We start from the raw sequence: 18,441 nt of genomic DNA on the forward strand, positions 1-18,441 counted from the left end.
CCTGTTGCTTGGGTTGTAGAGAACTTGAAAAAGATGTCCTGGGACACCAAACCAACGATGATGGATGAAATTTACAGCTGATGGATGCCAAGCCGACTTACCCAAGACCACCTGCGTTCCAGGATCGTTCGTGCAGGCTGAGCTCTCCTCCTTCTCTCTTGCTCATGGTCTGTAGCCGCACTACTTGGGAGGCCTCGACATCAGCTCTTTCATTTTGCTCCAGACTGCTGCAGTAAAACAAAACACAACACCAAGTCAGAATGAAAAATAAATGCCACTTCAAGCAGTTCGTTGATATTTGGGGGAAATCCCTGGGCTTTCTCAGATGTATATTTTATAACCTCAAACAAGCATGTTAATTACCAGGACGAATCTATCACACAACTGATCTCCATATGGTACTTTGAAATGCCAGTGATGGGGAGGGTGGGGGGGGAGAAAAAAAAGATAACAAAGCCCCTATTAGATAGGTGCTGCATCTTAGGACACTTACCGCTGGTAATGTGCTTGCAAGATTTCAAGTTTACTAACTGAAACAAGAAATTAAAGAAGAATTCGTGATGTTGAAACAGAGATACTGACGTGCAGTTCTCGAGGGCAGAAAGTGGAGAAAGTTATGTTTTGAATTAAAATTCATCTGATTCTGCCCATGAAAGACTCAAATTGAAGGAGCTAATATTAGTAGTTTTCGACGAAGGATTACTAGGATTGAACAGAAATGGCAAAGTGTGAGAGAGAGGACATTTTCCATTTTGCGCTCCAAACAGGTAACTGATGGGCTTTCGTTCTGACTTGGTCTATCTTGATAAATAACCTTCTCCACCCAAGCTGGAAAGCGGCATTTACTTCACACACTGAATATATAATGAGTGGGTAAAATATGCATGCCTCTTAACCCCCACTCAGAGCAGCTGATAAAGCCCACACATTAGAACTGTGTGTGACAAGTCGCTCTGAAAAGTTCTCCACTGGGCTGTGAGCTTCCAAGGCTCACTGGTCACAGGGTGCTGTTCGAGCTTCTTCAGATGCTTAGTCAAACCACTCCCCCCCCCACTGTTTGTTCTTCGACAATGGCCATTTGAGAGCCTGGAAACGATCCTCAAAAGATGTCTGCACCCTTTCTGAGCCTTTTCTGAGTCTTTTCTGAGCTCTTCCGCATCTATTCTGAAAGCCCACTGGAAGGCTGTCACCCCATTCTCTAACGATGGTGACTGCACCCCACTTGTAACTGGAAACCCTCTATGAATCTCCAAAGGCCCTGAATCAAGGAGCTCACCATGCCCTGACCCAGTTGTAAGAGACAGCATATACTTTCTGCACCTCAAGAGGCAGCTGTGTGAATAATCAATTCCTTGAAAGCCTTCTGAAGCTATTACTTTACAGAATACTCAATGTTTTTTTAAGAGGACTTGGGTGGGGGGTGTGGACTGCTGGTTAAATTCATGTTGGCACTTCAACATTTTGAGGAGGAGGAGAAAGCCACTTTGGTTAATGTTTAAACAAGCGAGTTGAGTGCAAGGCCATTATATTTTCAGTCTAGCTGGAAGAGCAAATGCCTGAAAATGGCCAAGCCTCTTTTATTTTTCTTGATGCTATCAATACTCACTGAAAGTGAGGTTGTAACGATTTTATTAGTTTTCTGAGCAGTTTTCATGAAATGTAACTCAGCTCCCACTCAAATGTGTAACAGTAACATATTGATACAAATCAACATGAGCCAGGAAGTTCAAAGCATGACAAACTGGCTTCAGTTTACCGTTTTGGTAAAAACAGAATTTGGAAGAGAGGAGAATTTAAGCAAGCCCACTGAGAGTTACTGGCTGGTATCAATCTTCTTTTACTAAAAATAAACTGCTGCAATTCTCTTGTTACCAGCTTTATGTACTGGTATTTTAGAACTAGAAGTGTCTTTGTCATCTAGCCCAAGATTCTTCTGCAAATAAAGCTGCTGGCCCAGAGAGGGTGAAGAGCCTCTTAAAGTCACACAGCAAGTTAATTTGTGCCTTGACTAGACTCTGGGTTTAATCACTCATGCCCTCTGACTCTTAATGGGCATAATAATGTCACTGAATACAATGTAATGTGTTGGTTTGAAAAATTTACCAGAAGCACAATACTTTCTCATGGTATTCTTTCTCTTTTTGTTTTATTTTTGCATAAAGAAATTCATTTCTGGATTATATTCTTGTCACCAAGCAGAGCCAAGTGATCTGGGAGAGGAGATATGTCTCCATTATTAGCTCAGGGCTAATCTCTGGCTTCGAAAACCAGGTGTTCAGAGGAGTAAGGTTTATTTGCAGAGGAGAGAAAAGAAAAAAGGACTCATCTGAGTGACAAGATTTTCCATTCTTATCTCTGTAGATGTGAAGAACTTGGAAGTGATTCATTTTGTGTTTTATAGCTGACCCTCAATTACACATAGTGCAACAAGCATGAAACCATTTATGTCAAAAGAAACCACTGAAAATTCTATACACCTCCTTTTAAGCAAGAATTGTAATATACTTTCCTCCTTCAGCAAAACTTTTCAGCAGTGCTGCTGCTGCTGCTAAGTCGCTTCAGTTGTGTCCGACTCTGTGCAACCCCATAGACAGCAGTCCACCAGGCTCCTTTGTCCCTGGGATTCTCCAGGCAGGAATACTGTGCTGCTAATCACCCACAAAACAAACTGGCTTGAGTTTAATCTCCTTTGCCTGCCCATTCTTGCTTGCCGGTTGAAATTATAAATAGAGATAAGACCAAAAGTCCAGAAAGACGAAAGGAACACCAGAGGCCTAGAGCAATCATTGATATGCCTGAGCACTGAAAGTTAGCTACAGAAACAGGGATTTCACTCTAGATGATATCCTTGCAGGGTTTTAAAATTTGATAAGCATTTTGTGATAATTTTCTGAACAGTTATAAGCAGCAGCAACAAAGTATAGCATATCAACATAACTCAAAAGCAGTGGTCTAAAAGCCATGAGGTTTTCGGTTTTTTTTTTTTTTTTTTTTTGGTCTGAGTTTTGCAGCTTAGTCTATTTTTAAATTTAAGTCAAAATCTCCTTGCAGAATTAGTTCCTTATCTATCAAATAAAGGGAACTAAGTAAGGGCTCTTCATAATGAATTCCTAGTGATAATTCAAGTTGTTTTTATATGCAATTGAGTATACCATATCAAATTAAATTTCCACAAACACAATTTTATCTTATATGATCCATTAATATTCATTTTAATCCTAAATTCCAACAATGAGACACAGATTGCATAGAAGGTGAGTAATGGGTTCATGGTGGAATAACCCCTTGGTGGGGAACGAGTGTTCTTGTCTATCAATAGCGCTGGGGAGATTAGCTTTCCATTTGAGAAGAGTCAGATCACTCCCTTACATCATTCACAAAATAGAAAGACGGTAACGACAATCCTACATGCAGGGCGGCAAAGGAAACACAGATGTAAAGAACAGACGTTTGGACTCAGTGGGAGAAGACGAGGGTGGGACGATTTGAGAGAATAGCATTGAAACATGTATATTACCATACGTAAAATAGATGACCAGTGCAAGTTCGATGTTTGAGGCAGGACACTCAACGCCAGTGCTCTGAGACAACCTGAGAGATGGCGTGGGAAGGGAGATGGGAGGGAGGTTCAGGATGGGGGGATCCATGTATATCTGTGGCAGATTCATGTTGATGTATGGCAAAAATCATCACAATATTGTCAAGCAATTACCCTCCAATTAAAATAAATAATTTTTAAAAAATAAAAGAGAAAAGAGGGTAAAAAATAAATTCTAGATAACATAAACATATTAAGATGTGTTTACCCAGAAATAGATTAATATAGTATTTATTATGCATCCTGACAACATTTTATGCAGTAACACACAAAAAGAATAATGTTACAATCACAAAAGGCCTAGGAGGCCACTGTTAAGACTTTGGCTTTTTACCTTAAAATAGTAAGACACTAGAGAATTTTGAAATGAGCAGGATAATGATCTGCCTTATGTTTTAAGGGATCTTTCTATCTGTTGTCTGAAGAACAGATTCTAAGGAGGCAAAGCTGAAAACACAGAGTCCGCTTAGGCAACCGCAAAAGTTCAGGTGAGATGCTCGATACGTGGACCGAGGTGATGACACTGGAAGAGGAGGCTGTGAGAACTGGTGAGATTCTGGACACACGGTGAAGGTCAAGGCGACAAGTGGTAGAAGAGAAAGAAAAGAGTAAAGATCTTTGCAAATTTTTGACCCAGTCATCTCTAACAACAGAGTTGCCATTCACCAAGATGGAAAAAACTGGAAATGGTGGGTGTCAGGAAGGGCCACTTTTCCGTGTTAAGCTTAAGATGCCTATTAGACTTCTAGTGAGCTATCAGGCAGACAGCTGGATGTGAGTGTTTGGAATTCACTGACATGTAGATAGGATAGAAGATACACGTGAAAGCATGAGTTACTGTTACAGGCAGCGTCCTAGAAGATGGTGCCCAGCTACCCTACCCCTTGGTATTCATGTCCTTATTATAATCCTCTCCCCTGAGTGTGGACTATAGTGAGAGACTCCAGCAAACAGAGTGGGGCAGAGCTAAAGGAATGTCACTTCCAAGCTGAGGCTACAAGACTGTGGCTTCCATCTTGGGTACCCTCTTGCATTCTCTCCTGGATTACTTAATCTGGGGGAAGCCAACTGCCAGACTGTTGAAGCCATCCTGTGCAGGGGCCCACGTGGCCTGCTGGCATCTGTGTGGGTAAACTTGGAAGCAGATCCCAGGCACACACAGCCTGCCTCCACCCTTCAGATGAGACTGTAGCTGATCCTTCACGTTAGCCTGGGCTAATGGCTTGACTGTAACCTTAGGAGAGCCCTTGAGCCAGAGACACCCATCTAAGGTGTGCCCTGATTCTTACTCATGGAATTGTGAGATAGAAAGTTTTTGCTACTTTAAGCCACCAAGTTTTAGGGTAATTTGTTACACAGAAATAGATAACTAATACAGTTATGATGCGCAAGGCACTGTCTTGAAATTTTACATGACTTATTACAGTTGGAGACACTGAGTCACAGAGAAGCTATATCACTTGCCCAACATCACACATATGTGATTGGGCAAGAATCAAGCCCAGGTCATCTGACTCCAGAGCTTCAGCTCTTAATGACCACATGTCAAGACTCCTCTAGAATAACCTATTCTGCAATGAATGTACAAACCTGAAATTTTACTTTCTACTGCAAAAAGTGCTAACATCACATAGTTCATACAAGCAATGGTCCATATGCATTTTCAGCAGATTTCTTCAGCTGCCACATAGCCTTATAATTGTTCAGTCTTTGCTATCCCAACTACGTTGCGCTTAGTCACTTAGTCATGTCCGACTCTTTGCAACCCCATGGACTGTAGCCTACAGGCTCCTCTGTCCGTGGGGATTCTCCAGGCAAGAATACTGGAGTGGGTTGCCGTGCCCTCTGCCAGGGGATCTTCCCAACCTGGGGACTGAACCCAGGTCTCCCACTTTGCAGATGCTTTACCATCTGAGCCACCAGAAGAAGAGATAAAAGCAGCCTCTTGCTGTCTGAACAGTAACCTTAGTCTGGTTAATTTCCATCTGGTTAACCAGCTCATTTAACTATCAAAGAATTTCCAGTACAGTTTCCTAACACTCTAAAATATTCCTATAGACAGAATGTGGTCCCTTTGAACATGTAAGGAATTCTCTCTCAAACTACTAAAGTGGTAAGGAAAAGAACAAGATACTGAATAAGGTAGTCATAGTAAATTCTGCTTGAATTTCTTAAATAATAAGGGAAAATCAATTTTGAGTTGGCAACATCAAGTCACTACGGATGCCAACAATATTAAGTTTTTAAGTAGGAACTGGCAAGACCAGAATATTAAAAACGATAGCTCTTGAACTGTATAAAATCCAAAGGCTGTTGTTCCTTTAATTTTGTAACACATTAAGACGTTCCCATTCTTTCCCTGACACAGACATGTGAAATACAGTAACAGAAAGAAGTGACCTCTGAACGTTTGCCTCAACACAAATTTAGAATGTCACTGTTGCCGCAAAGGGCTGCTGCGGGCTAATCCATCACTCTTATTTTCCAGGAGGAAAACACCCATGTACTTGCAGCCAGTAGCGTGTCCCCTCATCCACACTGTGGAATGCTTTCTTTTGTTAAAACTCTTAGGATTGTGCCCACCACCAATGGGAGCCAAAGAGCTGGAAAGAAAGTGTCATAAAAAAGAAATACAACAAAACCCATTGCCATTTACAAATCTGTCACAAAAAGCGCCTGTGTTTTATAAAGGGGCATGAGACACATCACCAAAGGTATCTTTTGCCATTTAAAAATACCAAACAGTAGTAACAGCTTCACTGCTAGGCTGCTGGGACTTGATCTGCAGTTTGGACAATTTGTGTGGGGAGATTACTTTGTCTTAGGACACAGGGAACAGATGCTACCAATTAACACAAAGAAGTGTTTAAAACAGTTTCAAAACATATGAGTTTGGAAACAGAAGATCCAAACAGCTTCAAAGATGATAAGCAAAATAGTTTAATACAAGGAAGTATGAGTAGTTTTCATTTTAAAAAGAGAGGCAAGGAGATAAGGTGGTGAATTTCCTCGGGCCTTCCTCTAAATAAAGCATGAGTTTTAAGGAAAGTACCTGAGAAAAACTCCTTTTTATTTTTGAAAAATGGGGAGAGGGCAACCTATATGATAATTAGTCAGTGTGGTCTAATGAGCTGATAAGAGTTCATTGTGGGACATTCTGTTATCCTAAAAAGAAAAAAGAAAAAAAAGATTGCAAAAAATTTGGGAAACACACTTTAGGGACTTTGGTGTATCAATATGTATGATAAAGCTCTAAGAGGGGACAAAGCATGCATCTTGGTCCAAAATATATTGGCCACAGAATACTTTTTCAAATAGGCAACCAGTCTACATGCATGACAGGAATACAGCCCTGGTAAACAATACACGAGGCCAGGGGTTCTCAAAGATTTTGGTCTCAAGTCCTCTCTACACTCATAAAATATACTGAGGACCCCAAAGCACTGTTAATGACATAGATTACCTTTAATGACATTCATATTAAAAATGAAAACTGAATTTTAAAATCTGCATTAATGCATTTAGCTTAAGTAACAAGGTACCCACTACATCTTACCTAAAACAGCAAAATAACCGTATTTTTTCAAAACAAAAAAGTTAGTGAGAAGAGTGAGACTGATTTTCAGCTCCAGAAATCTCTTTCATGTCTGGGTTCACCGAAAACAGTTAAATTCTCAAAAGTGTCTCTGAATTCAAGTTGCTGTGATAGGCTGTTTGGTTGAAACAGAGGGAGAAAATCTAGCCTTCATTTTCAGCTACTGGTGAAAAGCTACTTTAGTGTTACACCAAAACTCAACAAGGGCTAGTTTCTTAAAGGGTGGTAGCAAAGTAGAATCTGAAACTTACCAGTGAACTCCTTGTACTCAGTTCCATTAAGATCCATTGGTTTGTCTTGCACTTTGGATGGATCCTTTTCCACGTGTGGTTTTATAACATCATGCACCGGTTGTGCACGTGTGCCTGCTTGATCGCTCAGTCGTGTCCAATTCTTTGCGACCCCCTGGACTGTAGCCCACCAGGCTCCTCTGTCCATGGAATTTCCCAGGCAAGAACACTGGAGTCGGTTGCCATTTCCTACTCCAGGCAGTCTTCCCGACTCTGGGATCGAACCTGTGTCTCTTGCATCTCCTGCACTGACAGGCAGATTCTTTACCACTAGCACCACCTGGGAAACCCCATGCACTGGTCACTGGAAAATAAAATTAGCTCACTGACTTACACAGACTTTCGAGCAGTGTTCACTATACAACATCATCATACATCAGGCAGCTCTGAAAAACACCTGTGAGAGAGCAGGAGTGGATACCCAGTGCTATTATAAAAATAGTTCTGACCCTACAGACCTCTCTCACCCACCCAAAGAGGTCTTGGAGCTTCTCAAAGCAAGAACTGCTGACTAAGGAGACTAAGTTCTGAAGATCCCTCCCAGAAGCAAAGCACAGGACCTTGTTTCCTTCCTATCCTACGATTCTGTGACCCTAAACAAGGTCTGTCGATCCACAGCCATGGCATAAACCGTGACGGGTCAGTTGGACAGGATTGACCATGAAGAAAACATTTGGTTATTTGGATTCTCCCAGGTAGGAATCTGGGAAAAGTGTACACTTTAGAATCTTTCGGCACAACTTTAGAATCTTTCAGCACACACTTTCTTCCAACCTAGGCCTTAATAATCTAGGACGGATTTGTTTTAACCAACAGCAATCAACTTTTTAAGTACCCTGAAAGAGACTCAGAAAGGCCTATTTCATGAAATCAGTTAATGAAGTAACTATATCGTTATCAGGGACTAGCAACCCACTCCAGTATTCTTGCCTGGAGAATTCCAAGGATAGAGAGGCCTGGTGGGCTACAGTCCATGGGGTCGCAAAGAGTTGGACACGACTGAGCAACTAACACTTAGCTTAGCACTATGCAGTTATAAACCATTACCTCTTTAAGAACTAAAAAGAACTACTAAACAACACTGGTTACCTTTGGGTGTCAATGTACACATGTAATAATAGCTAATATTTCAGTATTAAACTTTGAAATTATCTCTTTAAGCCTGACAACCATCCTAAGTGGCTGACACTTTCCTATTATTTTGTTGTTGTTGTTGTTTTTAAATCGGCGTATAATTGCTTTACAATGCTGTGTTAGTTTCCGCTGTGCAGCACTGAGAATCAGCTATGTGTATACATATATTCCCTTTTCCTATTTCTAATAAATGAAGAAATGAAGTTGAATGGGGCTAAATAACATCTTCAAAGGGCTAAATAACTGAGAGACAGATTCAGGACTTTAACCTCTATCTGTATCTGTCTGACACCGAAGGGTCTCTCCAGTCCTCACTATGCTGCCTCATTTCCAATTAATCATTTGCTGAACTTCTCAGGTGGCTCAGCAGTAAAGAATCTGCCTGCAATACAGGAGACTTGGGTTCATTCCCTGCGTCGGGAAGATCCCCTAAAGGAGGGAATGGCAACCTACTCCAATATACTTGCCTGGAAAATCCCCCAGAGGAGTCCAGTGGCTCCACGGGGTCGCAAAAAGTCAGACCTGACGGAGCACACATGCACAAACTTCAGTAATCCAGATTCTTTTGCTGGCAGTTATCCCCCAAATCATGAAATACTTTCATCACTTTCCCGCTGCAAAGTGAAGAGGTGCTCAATGAATTGGCTCAGAGGCCACCCAAATAAATGTACAAAACAGGAAGATTCTTTTGCCTCCCAAAGCAGAAGGGTCACCCCATGGAAAATGAAGTCTCACTCAAAAGCCAGATAAGCAGGGTGCTGTGAAGTCCAATCTTTTGATGCCTAAAAGGTCATGAGGCTGGAGCACAGGGCAAACATAACGATGTTCTGGGAGCAAGACCCAAGGTGCCCTCGGCTCTATTCCCTCTCCATTCCTCTGGAATTAAAATGTATTAAACAGGGCAGTGAAATGCCCGTCATCTCTAAGGCACCCCAGTAAGGTGAGGGAGATGGGACTATTCTCTTCAAATGCTTTCTAAACCCTTAGTTCCCTAAGGTCACTATAACCTCTGCCCATTATTTCTTGCACATCAATGCCCTTTCTTCTGCTAATTCAGAAGCAAAACATACTGAATACCAACTTTCTAGATCAGTCCTAATAATTTTCCAATGCCCAGCTCAAGACATCTCCACTTCCAGAATTAGTCCAGCTCTTCCTTTTTTCAAAGTGCCTCTGGCAGGGACCCCCATCAGTATGGACCTCCTGTGTACTGCCCGATGGTGGGTGACATGGCTCCATTTGTGTGAGTCTCTTTCTTTGACATTTAGAAGTTCTGACTGTGTGGATCACAACAAACTGTGGAGAACTCCTAAAGAGATGGGTATACCAGACCACCTTACCTGCCTCCTGAGAAACCTGTATGCAAGTCAAGACGCAACAGTTAGAACTGGACATGGAACAATGGACTTGTTTAAAATCGGGAAAGGAGTATGTCAAGGCTGTATATTGTCACCCTGCTTATTTAACTTATATGCAGAGTACATCATGTGAAATGCCAGGCTGGATGAATCAAAAGCTAGAATCAAGATTGTGAGGAGAAATAGCAATAACCTCAGATATGCAGATATCACCCTTATGGCAGAAGGTTAAGAGGAACTAAAGAGCCTCTTGATGAAAGTGAAAGAGGAGAGTGAAAAAGCTGGCTTAAGACTCAACATTCCGAAGACAAAGATCATGGCATCTGGTCCCATCACTTTATGGGAAATATAAGGGGAAAAAGAGGAAACAGTGACAGATTTTATTTTATTGGGCTCCAAAATCACTGTGGACAATGACTGAAACCATGAACTTAGCAGACACTTGCTCCTTGGAAGAAAAGCTATGATAAACCTAGACAGTGTATTAAAAAGTAGAGATAACACTTTGCTGACAAAGGTCCATATAGTCAAAGCTGTAGTTTTTCGAGTAGTCATGTATGGATGTACGAGTTGGACCATAAAGAAAGCTGAGTGCTGAAGAATTGATGGTTTCAAACTGTGGTGCTAGAGGAGACTCTTGAGAGTCCCTTGGACTGCAGGGAGATCAAACTAGTCAGTCTTAAAAGAAATCAACCTTAAATATTCATTGCTGAAGCTCCAATACTTTGACCACTTGATATGAAGAGCCGACTAACTAGGAAAGACCTTGATGCTGGGAAAGACTGAAGGCAAAAGGAGAAGAGGACAGCAGAGAATGAGATGGTTAGACAGCATCAGCCAACTCAACGGACATGAACCTGAGCAAACTCCATGAGACGGTGGAGGAGAGAAGCGCCTGGCATGCTGCAGTCCACGGAATGGTGCAGAGTCAGACACGACTGAGCAACTGAACCACAGCAACGTCTTTGACAACTATTAGTAGATGGTGAGCATTCCTGAGACTTTCTGGAGAATCTCTCACAACACTTCCCACAGTGCAGAATACAAAATATCATGTTTGCTCCTATTTCTCCTCACTTGGATGAACAGTGAAGAACACAGGAACGTATTTTTATGACAATTTTATTTTTAAACATCTTTCCCTTCAGTCCCAAGATTAAACAAAATTAGCAGTACACTCAACCGGAAGTTTTAGGTATTTTGAAAGAGAGTAATTAGTCTATAGAACAGTCTATGATATTCACTGAGGAGCTCCATGACAGCTTGTCTGTGAGATTCCATCCTAATGTGAAGTGATTTTAGAAGAAAGAAAGATAATGTATACTAACTCGTGGCAAAAAAAAAAAAAAAGAAAGATGGATTTGGAGTACAATTTAGAATCCATGGATCAGTTGTGTTGACCTTTCTCAATGCCCAGCCATTCTTAATGACACCCATATCTGGCAGTCCCCACACCCCTCTGAAATGTTCTATATGTCTCTGTTTCCAATATGAATGCCACAATCTGCCATGGAGCTTTTCAATGAATGCTAAAATATCCAACTCACTGAGCACCTCTTCACTTTGCAGCAGGAAAGTGATGAGAGTGTTTCATGATTTGGGGAATAACTGCCAGAGAAAGGATACAGATTACTACAGTTCGTGCCTGCTCAGTCGTGTTCAACTCTGCGACCCCGCAGACTGTAGCCCACCAGGCTCCACTGTTCATGGGATTCTCCATGCAAGAATACTGAAGTGCATTGCAATTCCTTTCTCTAGGGGATCTTCCCCAACCAGGGACTGAACCCATGTCTTCTGTGACTTCTGCACTGGCAGGCAGATTCTTTACCACTGTGCCACTTAGGAAGTTCAGTAATATTTAGAAGTCCGTGGGTCAAGGACAACAAGATACAGAAGAATCCAGTTCATCCTCTTAGCATCCTGCTACACACTTTGTATAAAATGACACAATCATATCAAGTAATAGTAACAAAAGTCTTTCAATACTGTGTCCAACTCATGAGATTTTTTCCTTCTCCTCCCAAATGCCTCTTTCTCTCAGAGAAACCAAGTAAATTCAAGGTCTGTGTATTTGCAAGCAACACAGTTGGGAGCAGAACTGTGTCTTGTTCTGTTTTGTTTTGCTTTGTTGCCATACCAAACTTCTGTACAGAGGTTAAGAAAGGAAAGCCACTGTAAAGGCTCGTATCTAATTACGATGACAGCTTACCTAACTTAAATACTGGACTCCCATTTGTAAGGTACATCATTGGATTTTAATTTTGTAAAATGAAAGGCCATGAAAATGCTGGCTTTGCTGTGAAACTTCACAGCCTGACCTTAACCTTCTTTGCATATATCATTCTTGGTGGAAATTTTCAACAACCACAAAGGTGGGGGCAAGAGGGTGTGTCACAGCTTGACTTCTTACTCATATTTCCTGATGTTGCCATTTTTGTATATTTAAAATATTTACTTATGGCAACGTTGAAGTAATTATAGTTTAGGAAGCACTGTTCTCTTTTTCTATCTTGGTAGAAGCTCCTTAGTATGCTGTACCACAAAAGAAAGTTCTCTGAATCAGGCATTACTAAGTGAGGGGCTGATGTTCCTAGCCGATAAATACTAAACTTCTCCCATAGCTCTTGAAATCTGAAGTGAGTAATTTTAGTTTAGCAAACACTTTCATCCTGCCTTTCATATTAGGCACTGGGACAGCTCTAGACTAATACGTCTCTTTCGCCTCTATATTTATATCAGTGGAGCCCACACGCCCCTGATGTCACTTCTAAGCAACTGACACCCAAGGCCACCCAACGGAAGATGAAAGTGCCATTAGCCATGGTTTCCAATCCAGAAGGGGTAAGCTAAAGGGTTATGAAGGAGAGAAGGCAAGCAATGCTGGGTGACAGCTGACAGTCTGGGGGCCCATCATGTCTACAGATTCACTCAGCTACTTCTGGTCCCTGACATCACTGAGTTGCCCAAACTGGGAACAACCAGCATCCACACCTCCACCTTCCCTCATATTACTCTCAGGAGCTGTACCAAATTCTAACTGTTCTACTTCCTGGTTACACTACCTGAATTCTTCCCTTTCCATCCCTGCAGCCTTGCCGCCTCTGCTCTCACCCAGCTCTCCCACTCTCCCGTCGAGATTTCCAGCCACTCTCACGTTCCACCATTCACCTTCCCAGATCAGCATCGAAGCTGCCTCTAGAAAACTCAGGTCTGACGGCTGCACCTCCCCAACCAAAAACCACGGACAACTACAGTACATTCTTTAAACCACCAGGGAAGAGAAAGGACAATGCAAAAAATACACCAATGGGACAAACTCAGAGGGACCTAGGACCAAAAACAAAAAGAAAAAAACAAAACAAAACAATAAAACATATTCTGAGATCCCCATCACCTTTCCCCTTTTGTGGCGAATGAGCAAGAAAGAACAAATCTGGAGAAAATAGACTTAGATAACACACAAAGGGCCAGGAACCCACATTTCATTCATAGATTTCTTTCTGGGTTTACTTGGCTCATCTGTATTTTAGGTCTTTTTTTTTTAAGTTCAATTTGACTTTTAATCATTAAAAATAATCCTAGAAGCATGCTCTGTTATGCATTGCCAAGCTGCATTGATGCATTTCATTACTTCTTGAAAGGTCACATATTAAAAACACTACTAGCAGTCAAACTAAAGAAAATAAAAAGATTTGAGATATTTTTTAAAAGCAGTTACTAAAACAGAAACAACTGTTATTTTCAATCTCTGGCTCACTATAAACTGACAAGATATGAATATGAATTTTACCAAGTAATGTATAATGACTGCTTCTGCTCACCACAACCACTTGCCAACAACTCAGTGTTATAGTTCATTTGGATGTTACATGTGGAACATGTCATCTAGATAACAAACCATCCTCGTTAAAGTAGATTTACTCTAGCTAATTTTTGATATTGTGACATCATTAACATAAAAAGCTAAGTAAATAACTATTCTCAAATTGTTTTTACAAAAGTCATTGCAACATTTTCAATTTCCAAACAAGTGAGAGACAATATCTGAGAAGTTGTAAGATGGTGCCATAATTGTCTAAATTGTAGTCATTCCACCAACAAATGTACTGAATAAGTGCTTTAGAAAGAGAGTCTGCCAGGGGCTCATCTGGAGTGTAAAGTACTTGATACGATGGGTCATGGCCTTGGGGAAATTAATTTCCATCTGGGAAGACAGTGTGTATAAATGGTACAACCTCTTTGCAATAAAATAGAGAATAAGAGAAGAACCATGGGACTTCAGAAAGGAAACCATTTTATGCACGAGAGGTATCAGGGGCGACACCATAGCAAAGGTAGCCTTATGGACTCGATGGATAGGAATTCTGAACTCCTAAGTTTCTACTCTTAAAATCAAAGTCCCAGAAAAATTCTCTGGCAATTTGTTTGTAAAGTTAGCATTTACTGAGCAACTGCTCTATGTTAAGAAATTCACAAATGTTACATGCACTCCTATATTTACAGCAGCACTATTTACAACAGCCATTTAGAAACAATCTAAATGTCCATCAACAGATGAACGGATAAGGATGTCCTATACATACACACACATACCAGAATATTACTCAGCCGTAAAGAAGAATGGAATAATGTCATTTTCATGCTGATGTATGGCAAAACCAGTACAATACTGTAAAGTAATTAGCCTCCAATTAAAATAAATAAATTTATATTTTAAAAAAACCTGAAAACAGAACTGCCATACGACCCAGCAATCCCACTGCTGGGCATATACACCAAGGAAACCAGAATTGAAAGAGACACGTGTGCCCCAATGTTCATCACAGCACTATTATAGCCAGGACATGGAAACAACCTAGATGTCCATCAGCAGATGAATGGATAAGAAAGCTGTGGTACATATACACAATGGAGTATTACTGAGCCATTAAAAACAATACATTTGAATCAGTTCTAATGAGGTGGATGAAACTGGAGCCTATTATACAGAGTGAAGTAAGCCAGAAAGAAAAACACCAATACAGTATACTAACACATATATATGGAATTTAGAAAGATGGTAATGATAACCCTGTATATGAGACAGCAAAAGAGACACAGATGTATAGAACAGCCTTTGGACTCTGGGAGACAGTGAGGGTGGGATGATTTGGGAGAATGGCATTGAAACATGTATAATATCATATGTGAAACGAGCTGCCAGTCTAGGTTTGATGCATGATACAGGATGCTTGGGGCTGGTGCACTGGGATGACCCAGAGGGATGGTATGGGGAGGGAGGCGGGAGGGGGGTTCAGAATGGGGAACACGTGTATACCTGTGGCAGATTCATGTTGATGTATGACAAAACCAATACAATATTGTAAAGTAATTAGCCTCCAATTAAAATAAATAAATTTATATAAATAAAAAAAAGAAATAATGTCATCTGCATCAACATGGATGGACCTAGAGATTATCATACTAAATGAAGTCAGTCAGAAAGAGAAAGACAACTACCATATGATATGACTTAAATGTGGACTCTAAAATATGATATAAATAAATATACCAAAGAAACAGAAAGAGACTCATAGACATTAAGAACAGATTTGCAGTTGCCCAGGGGGAAGCAGGGCTGGGGGAGAGGATTGGAAGTTTGGGATCAGCAGATGCAAACTATGGGCTCCCCAGTGGTTCAGCAGGCAAAGAATCCACCTGCTATGCAGGAGACCCAGGTTCAATCCCTGGGTCAGGAAGATGCCCTGGAGAAAGAAATGGCAACCCATTCCAGTATTCTTTCCTGGGAAATCCCAGGGACAGAGGAGCCTGGCAGGCTACAGTCCATGGGGTTGCAAGAGTCAGACATAACTCAGCAACTAAAACTACCACCACCAGATGCAAACTGTGGATGAACAATGAGGTTCTGCCGTGGCACAGAGAACTATACTCAATCCTTTGATAAACCATAATGGAAAAGAAGATGAGCTGAAAAGATTTGGAAAAGGAATATATATATGAGTCACTTTGCTGTACAGCAGAAATTAACACAACTTTGTAAATACCCTATACTGCAACAGAAATCTTTTTTAAGAAAGAAATTCATAAATGTTATCTCTTAGCTTCCAAACAAGCCTGTAATAATAGCTTGGTTATATCTGATTTACAAAGGACTCAGAGAGTCACTGACATTCCCAAGAGCCATTAGTTCTTACTGAACATTACTAAGCCAAAATCATATTTATATCAACACAACAATTAATCACACAGGGAAGATGACAGTCTTAACAAGAACAATCAAGGGTCAAAATCATTATATACTTTGAATATAAATATGGCTTGATATAATAAGGATTCAAATATGCCAAAAACAAATCACATCCCCCAAAATGTAACTGAAATGTCAAGAACTTACTATGCTTAATATACTTCCTTATTCTGTCTTCTAACATTAGTATTATGCAATAGTTTCATTTTACACTCAATTATTAAAATATGTACATCTTTTAAAATAGTTATTTACACTTTGTTTCTTAGTGTGTGATCCAAGCACCTTTTGTGCTAAATGTATCACAGGAGTGTGTTGTGTTAGTTGCTCAACTGTCTAACTCTTTGAGGACTATAGTCCACCAGGCTCCTCTGTCCATGGAATTTTCCAGGCAAGAATACTGGAATGGGTTGCCTTTCTCTTCTCCAGGGGATCCTCCCTGGAGAATTCAACCCAGGGATCGAACCCAGGTCTCCTGCATTGCAGGCAGATTCTTTATCATCTGCGCCACCAGAGAAGCAAAAGGACGCATTAAAAATATAACCCCCAGAGCCCCACCCTAACCCACTTACCCAGGCTGCAGGGGCCCAGGAATCCAAATCTCCCCTTATCCCCAGGTGAGTACTAGCTGCACGTTCAAGTTTTCAAACCCTTCATCTGGACTTTCCTTGGCTACTCATTTTCCTCTTGGTTTCTCTTCTACTGGAATGTGTCATTGCCACTTTAAACAATTCCTTTCAACATTCTCCAAATGTCTTCTAGTGAGGTCACAACACACTAACTAAAAGGAAAACGGCTTCTGAAACACTGAAGTTATACCACTGAAAAGAGGATCATTTCAAACCCTTTGTACAAACCTTCTTTTCCTGTCTCCAGCTCAGCGAAAATGGCACTGAAAAATGCTCTGGGTTCTGTGTAGGCAGAAAAATGCCCCACCCCTACCCCAAAGGAGAGGGAAGCCTGGCGTGCTGTGGTCCATGGGGTCACAAAAGAGTCGGACACAACTGAGCAACTGAACAAAAGCAGCAGCCGCATCCGGACCTCCACCTACTAGACGCCAGCAGAGCGACCCACCCCCTCCCAGTTATGACAATAAAAAGTGTCTCCAACTGTCCCCTGGGGACTCAAAATGGTCCCAGGCTGATACCCACTGGTCTGAGGCGTACATCAGTCTACCTGGTGTTCTGTGCTCTCTCCTTTCCTGCATCAGTTTCTCCCACTGCAGCAGAAGCCTCCAACCTGCGTGTATATTTCACTTACATTACAGCCGGTCTCACTCAAACTCTCCCATGAGTTCAGTCTGTCTGGCATTCTTAAAACAGCTCTAAGTCAAAACTCAACCACAGGCCTTTTCTAATGGCCCCAGTACGCTTACTCCCAGCCACAGGCCACGGAAACATGGCTGTTCCACAGTGACCTGACGATGAGCTCACAATCCATTCCACTGCTCGAAAGGCCAAAGCCTGCTACTTGACTGTTACAGAGAATTGTCGAAAGCTCTCTGCAATTTATTATCTGGACATCACTAATAAAAATTCTTTCAATCACAAGGTTTAACACAGTGTAAATCAAATACCCATGTGATTGACTTAGCCTGACTCTGATGACAGAACAGATGTCTGGGAATCAGATCGCAGGGCATAGCCACCGTCTCAGAAAAAGAAATCAGTCTACCAAAGAAATAAGAGAATTTCCTCAACAAATTCTCTCTAAGAAAATGACTTAAACCGAGATGTTAAGAGATCCTGTTTTACGGAGTTCTTAATTCCGCTCAGACTTTCCACTTCGATTTCAAAAGAGCAAAACCGTAAATGGAAAACACAGCTCCTATTTTTACTGAAATCTTAAACAAAAAGTACAGCTTCTAAGATTGGATATTAAATTCATAAAATCACCATCAGTCTGTTTGAGGTGGAGGTGGTCGTCTGAGTTGCACAGACTGGTGGCTTGACACAGTGCTCTTACAGGGAATATAATAAGCATACAGGTCCTTGGTAACAACAAGTAACCAACAGCATTTTAACAGATCAACCTCAGTGCGTTAATCCTCTGTAACTGTGGCCATATTAATTAATTCTAAGACATTGGAATTTGACGTTTTTCTCTCACTGACCTTTCTTCAATGCACAATAATCTTATAAATTCTGCAAATAATGTCACCTTACTCTGAAGGACTAAGGGCCCAGGTCCTGAACCAAACACCAAGCTCCTTCTGGATT

General features: G+C 41.1%; 1 protein-coding gene across 6 annotated transcripts in view; it reads right to left on the reverse strand.

Annotated features, from left to right (window-relative positions):
- The window catches only part of ATXN1 (ataxin 1), a 415,285-nt gene that overhangs the window by 304,504 nt on the left and 92,340 nt on the right, over positions 1-18,441 (reverse strand). For 5 of the 6 annotated variants that reach the window (XM_052647876.1, XM_052647877.1, XM_052647879.1 and 2 more), the window contains one exon: positions 102-227. The gene's annotated coding sequence lies outside the window, so the exon portion shown is untranslated. The remainder of the gene's footprint in view (positions 1-101; positions 228-18,441) is intronic. The other variant, XM_052647880.1, reaches the window with a different exon arrangement.

Source organism: Budorcas taxicolor, chromosome 11 (assembly GCF_023091745.1).
Source record: "Budorcas taxicolor isolate Tak-1 chromosome 11, Takin1.1, whole genome shotgun sequence".
NCBI classification, from domain to species: Eukaryota; Metazoa; Chordata; class Mammalia; order Artiodactyla; family Bovidae; genus Budorcas; species Budorcas taxicolor.